Genomic DNA, 8,029 nt, shown 5'->3' with positions numbered 1-8,029 from the left:
TAGTCTATAGTCTAGTCTATAGTCTAGTCTATAGTCTAGTCTATAGTCTAGTCTATAGTCAAGTCTATAGTCTAGTCTATAGTCTAGTCTATAGTCTAGTCTTTAGTCAAGGTTATAGTCTATACAATAGTGTAGTCTCTATTCTTGTCTAAAGTCTAGTCTATCGTCTACTCTGCAGTCTTATCTATAGTCTAGTCTATATATACTATATACTAGGACTATAGACTAGTCCTAGTATATATTCTAGTCTATTATCTATTCTAAGGCTAGGCTAAAGTCTAGACAAGTTATTTAAAGAATTGTTTTATTATGTAGAAAAACACTTTGTTAAGAAGTGTGGCTTCATTTAAAGAATATCTTGCTGATTCCTAAATGGCAAATTCTAGATTCGCACATAAACGAAATCTATTACAGTGATAGATAGAATAAAAATGTTTACTTACATAGTGCTTTTGTAGTCTTTCTGAAGATATATGGCGGCTTTGAAGAATATATCAGATAGAGAAAGGTGTCGATTTTGGGCACAATGTAGTTTCTAGACTGTATTCAAAATGACCAAGAATTTATCGGTTGGTCAAAGTAATGTTTCCCCATTCGATACTGGAAGATAAGGAATAAATCGATTGAGAAATACACTATATAGCAAAGAACATAATAACCTTATTTATACTGAAATTGAAAATAATAGCAATTTCATTACTTTCCAAAATGTAAAAAAAAATTGCCGAAAGTTAGCGAATGGAACGATATTGTTATATTAAATCATTAAATGATTTTGTGTCGATTGAACATTCTTGGGATGGTATGATTTCAATATTAATGTGTATGACTAAAGTTGTCTTGACGCTGTTATATAGTCTCAAAAAGGGAAAAATACCGTTTTTTACTGTTTTATATAAGATTTAATGAAGAAATATGATGACAAATTCGACGCAATCCTTTTCGACTTTTTATTTTTTTTCTTTTATGAGGAGTGTCTGCAGATATCGTTAGATCATCTTTTTTAAGAACAACGAACGGCAACTCCCATACACAGTGTATTTTGGCCGTTACTAAATTTACACAGACCACACATATTAGTTTTGTGTTAGATTAATATTATTTCTAAATTTCAGTTTTCCATATATGCATTTTTGAAAGATGAGAGTGCAATGATTTCTCATTTATTGTTTTTTCGCTCTTTTACTTATTCAAGTGCAAAATGTACTAGTATATGTCTGCCGATCCTTGTTTTAGAACCACCTCTTCTTGAAATACCCTTTTCATATGCATATTTATGTATTAATACCAACTGTTTGTAGATTGCCTCAACAACAACGCAGTTGCATTATTGCTTCTGTATCTACAACTTTACTCTAGTTCCATAAGTTTGCCCTAGACGAGTTTGTACAATTTCTATTACGCCTTAACCACTTGTTTATTTCTCTATTTTCCTATTTATTATTTTCAGCAAATTTTTCGCCAAAAGGAGGAGGGTCAACTCCTTTTTTCAACGTTTTAATGTGAAAATGAAAATTTAATACTTTTTTGTTTTTGTTCGTCATTTACAACTTGCTCCTTCTCTAGCATTTCCTCTTAGAAGTTATATACGAGTGTATAAGTGTAAGCCATTACGAGAAAATTTGCTCCCGAAAGTGCTAAAAAAAGAAAGGAAGAATGTAAGGGAAAAAAATGTTAAAAATTCAATTGCAGACCACAACAGCGTAAAACTAGTTAAATGTGCAGGCTTTTCATTTCATCTTTTCGCTTTCAGAGTACCGAAAGGAGAAAAGAAAACTATTTATATAATTTTCGGACTATTTTCTTGGGTTTCACACTGACGACGACGGCTTCGTTGGTTGGCTCTATAAAGAATGATGCCTTGTGAAGGTATTTAATGAAATTTCCATAGAATGTAGCAGACAGAATATTTTGTGGTCAGTTGAAATGTCTGACAGGTTTTACAAAAATATTAAATGGAAATCTTTGACATTTTCTTGGATTGAAAAAATTCTTTAAAAACCAAAGTATTTGAATTGATATTTTTAAGTGAAAATGGTTTATTTATAGAAAAAAACTGTAACTAAAAGCTCAGCTCTTGTTTCTCTTAAATTTTGTATATATATATATATATATATATATTATATTATATATATATATTATATATTATATATATATATATATATATATTTATATATATATATATATATATATATATATATATATTATATATATATATATATATATATATATATATATATATTATTCTGCATCCTTATAGATAGCGGAGTCGATTAAGCCATGTCCGTCTGTCTGTCTTCAATAATTCAGCAAAAACCGTCCATAAATAACGGAGATATGAGCAAAAATCCGAGACAACCTCTGAAAATTTCATCAAAAACTCAGATTTTTTTATTCATGTTCGAACACAAATTGCAAAAAAACAAAATACATTATCATACGGTAAATTTTGTTATTGTACTTTGTTTATAAAAACAATGCAGAGCGAGAGCAGCAGAGCAAGAGTAGCAGAGCGAGAGCAATACTAGTGAGTTCTTATTGGCTAGAAACATGAAATTAAGTATATGAAGCCTGTCTTAAGTTAGAAGCCATAAAATGGAACTTTTTGGTACTTTTTCGTTTTTCAAAAGGTACTTTTTTAATTTACTATAATATTGAACCTAGAAATATGAAATTAAGTATGTAGAGTCGGAATTAGACGAGATCCGAAAAAAGTGATCATTTTGGTATTTTTTTGTTTTTTAAAAGGTACTTTTTCAATTTTCTATAATATTGAACCTAAAAATATGAAATTAAGTATTTGGAGTCTTAATTAGGCGAGAACAGATAAAAGGGAACTTTTTGGTACTTTTTAGTTTTTCAAAAGGTACTTTTTGAGTTTTCTATAATAATGAGCTTAGAAACATGAAATTAAGTATGTTCAGCCCGAAGTAAGTTATTTGAAAGAAGAGTTTTTGATACCAACTTTTTTTTTAACACACCATGGTGAAGGGTATATAAGATTCGGCACAGCCGAATATAGAACTCTTACTTGTTTTTAACTAGCATTTACTGTATATGCGAAACTATAGAAAAGTTAAAAATGAAAATGAAAACAAATCTTTTCATGCAAATAGTTTTTCGTAAGCACTTCTACTCTTACACAAAGTTACACACTATATATGTGTATGTATATAAGTCTGTGTGTAGTTTTACAGTAGCTATTTTCCATATTTAAAAGTTAAAAATCCTTGACATGTTAAAATAACTAAAACAATCTACAGTTTCCAAAAGATAAAGATATTTTTGTTCAGATTTTGTTTCTTTTCGCAGTCGCAGTTTAGTTGGTTACACAAATTTGTTGTTGTTAGAAAAATTGGTGTAAAGGATGGTTTTTTAATAAAATGTATGTTTTTATAGAGCTTAAGAAAACTTTAACTAGAATATGAAAACTATTCAAATCGGTCGACTAAAGAAGTCGGTCGGTTGGCAATAAACTCTTATACACTTTCCTACCACATTCCTATTAGACAAAGCAAAAATGAGCTGTCAAGACTGGTTCGCCTGCCAGACCTTGTTTGGGCCACTTACTTTAGTGGAACAAACTGAGCCTTAGACTGAATTGTTCCCATATCACCAGTAGTGGGAATAGTAGAGGATATCATTGCTGTTGCCACCAAACAACTGCTCTATAGAGCATATTACACGTCAAAACTTAACCATTTAGAGGGGAAGCGAAAATGAGTGAACTTTATATTCCACGAAGTACAGTACAAGTTCCGTTTTACTTGGATTAACATTAAGATCACATTCTCTAATCCACGAACTACAGTGTTGCACTACCATTTTGCAACATTAGTGACAGAGTTTCAAGATGATTTCCAGTCACCACAAAAGTATAATCAACAACATGAGTAAGTGTTTTGAAATTAAGTAAATAGCACTATTCCTAAAGAATGGTAAAGAATAGTTTATCCTAAAGAAAACCTCTAGACACCCTTTTGAAGATCTTATTACCATAATCCTTTTTGAGAACAAGTCTGCAATAAAAAGTAACAGATTTATAAGCCCCTTATGTTAGACAAATACAGATTAATTTTACATTATTGAAAACACCTTCAATATCTATGAAAGCAACCAGTACAAAATCACCATAGCTCATGAATATTTCAAAATAACCTACCAGGGAACAAAGAGCAGTTTTTAACTGACTTCCATTTAGTTTATATACATATACTGAGCAGTGAGCAAATTTACCTATTAAACGTACTTTATGGATATCGATTATCGTTTTCAAAGTCTATTTATAAGTTCTCCTGACGTTCGTCCATTTTTTATATATTACTTGAAAGGGAAGCAGTTCACAAAGGACTTTGTAGAAGTCAATATGAAGAACAGAAGAAAGAACATGGACCAAAAAAGATTGCTCTAACATTATCTAAAGAGTTTGCCTGTAAGAGATAGCCCATGAAGATAGTTAATGATAGATCCATGGCTTCTAGACCGGATTAATCTTCTCCTTTTTGTCAGCAATGTGTAGGTGTTATTTATACGTTAAAAGTATTTCATTCCATTTAAAACATTCGACATTTTCAAGTCACCGGGGCTGCTGATGTATGATAGGAGATGTCTAAAAGTTGGGGATAGATTACTGTTCTTATCACATTATGCCTCCAGTTATATAGAGTAGATAGTCTCTAGGGAAAAGCTAGTATGGGCTGGTGGTGATTAATAGGAGATGTCTAAGCAGAAGTTTTTTAGGTGGAGTGATATGGGACTGTCAACCTAGCTTTTTGAGGGACTCTCTTCCCTAATTTATATATTTTTCGTTTTACTATTATTGGATCTTCAGACACTGCAAAGCGAATCGCTGAACCTTTTTAAAGCGCGTAATCGTTCTTATCCTTAACTTTTAACTGGGTACGTGATGATGTTTGTAACGCATAATGATATTGGTCCTATATCTACCTTAAAGTATGCTAATCGGCTCAGAATCATTTTATCTATGTCCGTCCATCTGTCCATACGTCTATCCATCCGTCTGTCCATCCGTCCGTCTGACGTTTCGTGCACGTAAACCTTGTAATCAAACTGCGCAATTTTAAAGATAATTCAATGAAATTTGGTACATAATCTTCTATTATCCAAGGGACGAAACTTATTGCTAATGGTTAAGATCGGTCCATTATTTAATCTAGCCTCCATACAACTGACCCCCGAATAGGTTTTGTAAACCTTGTAATTATACTACAGGTCGCAATTTTGAAGATAATTCAATAAAATTTCGCACATGATATTCTATGGTACCGTAGACGAATTCTATTAAAAATAGTTAACATCGGTCCATTTACCTAGCCTTGATGACCCTCATGAACTCTATAATCATATGATCGCATTTGACCCCAGCCAAAATAAAAAACGCCCTTCAAAATTTGACTTAAATGTCCACAATTTTATTCAACTATAAATGGCTTAAGTATGTATATCTGAGGCAAGGTACAATTCAACTTAAATACTTTATTATGAAAATTAATCACATTTTATTTTTGTAACAAGAGTATAACTTGACGATTAAATGAGAACGTAAGATCAAAACCCCTCCCACTGTTACGTTACAATTAAGAAGTTTTCATATATGGACTTAATCTGCTTTATTCCATGTTGTAAATTTAAAACTTAATAATGATTGACAAAGACAATACAAAATCAATGACATTTAAGATAAAGAAGAAGCAAAGGAAAGGTTAAACATAATTGAAAATAGTAATTAATATTTAAAACAAAATTCCAAATTTTCTTTTTCATAATTCCTAAATTTAATATCTATTTGTTTCAAAAGTTTTTACAAAATTTAATCTTAATTCATTTTCAATTTGTTTCAGTAAACAATTTTCACAAAACTTTATCGTTTTATATACTAATCATTTCCTATTTGGCCTAAAGCAAAACAAAACTGTTACTGATAATCAAAGCTATAAAACTACACTTCATTTCGACATACAACAAACCCCCTCCCTCTCCCCTTAAAACACTCCCCTTCCTTCCTTAATTTTACCCTCAACACTTAACAAAATGGTCTATGAATTTGAATTTTGTTTTTAACATTTACTATGTCTATATGTGTGTGTATGTGCGCTACCTAAATGTATGCAACATTAAATATTATGTTATGATTTTGTAGCATAAATTTAATATAGTGCGAGCTAAATAAACATTATAATAAAAATAAAAATGCAAATAAAACAATAATATTTGCATGTCATTTTGCCACTTGTTTCTCCTTTACACCGGCATCTACAGCAGGAATATGGAAAAAGGAAACTACAATGAGCTACCCTCGTTTATAAAGTCACTGCAGACCAACCTACCAACCGGCTTTCATGGTTGACTGACTAACTGACTGCCAGTCTGTCGGCCTGCTTACTGCCTTGTCTTTTGAGGTGTTAATTTTCTTGTCATTTGACATAATTTTCAAGATAAAGATAAAAATGACTATAAAAATTTATAAAATAATATAAAAACTATAAAAAAAACACAGAAACCCAAAGAATAGAAAACAATGAATGTGAAAAAACTAAACAACAATTAATGAGGAAAAAAAGAGCAACAAAGTGAAGTGAAAGAGAGGAGAGAGACAAACTATTACTAAAAGAGATGAAAAATTTAGTGCTGTGGTACTTTTGTGAATAATCTAAGAAGTAGTCCAAAGACAAGCTAGTCCACTATTAAGTTAATAGACTAGTTTAGAGATTAGTCAGTAGACTTGAACTAGTCAATAGACTAGTTCACAGACTACTATAAAGATTAGGCAATAGACTAGTCAATATATAAGTGATTAAGCTAGTCATATGACTAGTCCACAAACTAGTCAGTAGCTCACAGACGATTCAATTGGCTGGTCCACAGAAAACAAAAATCCCCATAAACCACTCTATTAACAGTCTATTAACACTCTATTAACTATAGATTAGTTACTAGTTAACAACTATTAAAATCAGTTAAATAATGTCAAAAAGTAATTTGAATATTTAAAAAAAGTACTCTTTTTGTAAAACGTTAGTACTTTTACAAAATTCCCTTCTTCCATGCCTGATTATTACAATTTTGTACGGTTAGTTGTGTTCACTCAAAGAGAAACACAACAATAACAATGACGGGGGGACACTTTTACGAAAGTGTTTATTTTGAAGTGTATTTAGGTGTGTAATTTCAGGGACTTTTTAAAGTACCTTTTTGTATGTAAACTATGTTGCTAATTGGCATATGAGTGCATTAGTTACGCAGCATTAAGGTTTTCTTTTACTAACAAGTGAAATAAAACAATTATTAATTTAAAAAAGTATAAATGGTGCTACTAAAAGTTGGGAACAACGATTGTCATCATTCTTTGAGAATTCTATATTCCAGATCCATATAATAGTCAGTTTTGATAATAATTCCTTTACAAATTCCTTGTTAATTCATTAAAAACTTAACATGTTATTACAAGTACATAAGTTTTATACTTTGCATTTCCTTTACTAGACCTTTATATATAAATAAACCCTTAATGGCCACCTAGATTAACAATAAAAAAAACAATCTTAATGACTTCTTTAATGCATGTATTTAATGAAAGTATTTACCACGCTAAATGTAATGGCCAACTGACCGACCAACCATTTCTGCAGAGCACACAGAAAATAATGTCTTTTAAAATTCCTTCCCCTTAAATAACGCTCACACACGCACCCAGAGCTACAACACACTTTAAATGTCCACTTACAGTGGGACCTCAATTTATGGAACTGCCGTATCTAACTAACTAACTAACTTACTAACTAACTAACTAACTAACTAACTAACTAACTAACTAACTAACTAACTAACTAACTAACTAACTAACTAACTAACTAACTAACTAACTAACTAACTAACTTACTAACTTACTAACTTCCTAACATAATAACTAACTAACTTACTAACTTACTAACTTACTAACTTACTAACTTACTAACTTACTAACTTACTAACTTACTAACTTACTAACTTACTAACTTACTAACTTACT

This window comes from Lucilia cuprina, chromosome 3 (genome assembly GCF_022045245.1).
Source record: "Lucilia cuprina isolate Lc7/37 chromosome 3, ASM2204524v1, whole genome shotgun sequence".
NCBI lineage: Eukaryota > Metazoa > Arthropoda > Insecta > Diptera > Calliphoridae > Lucilia > Lucilia cuprina.
This window is presented reverse-complemented; position numbering follows the sequence as displayed.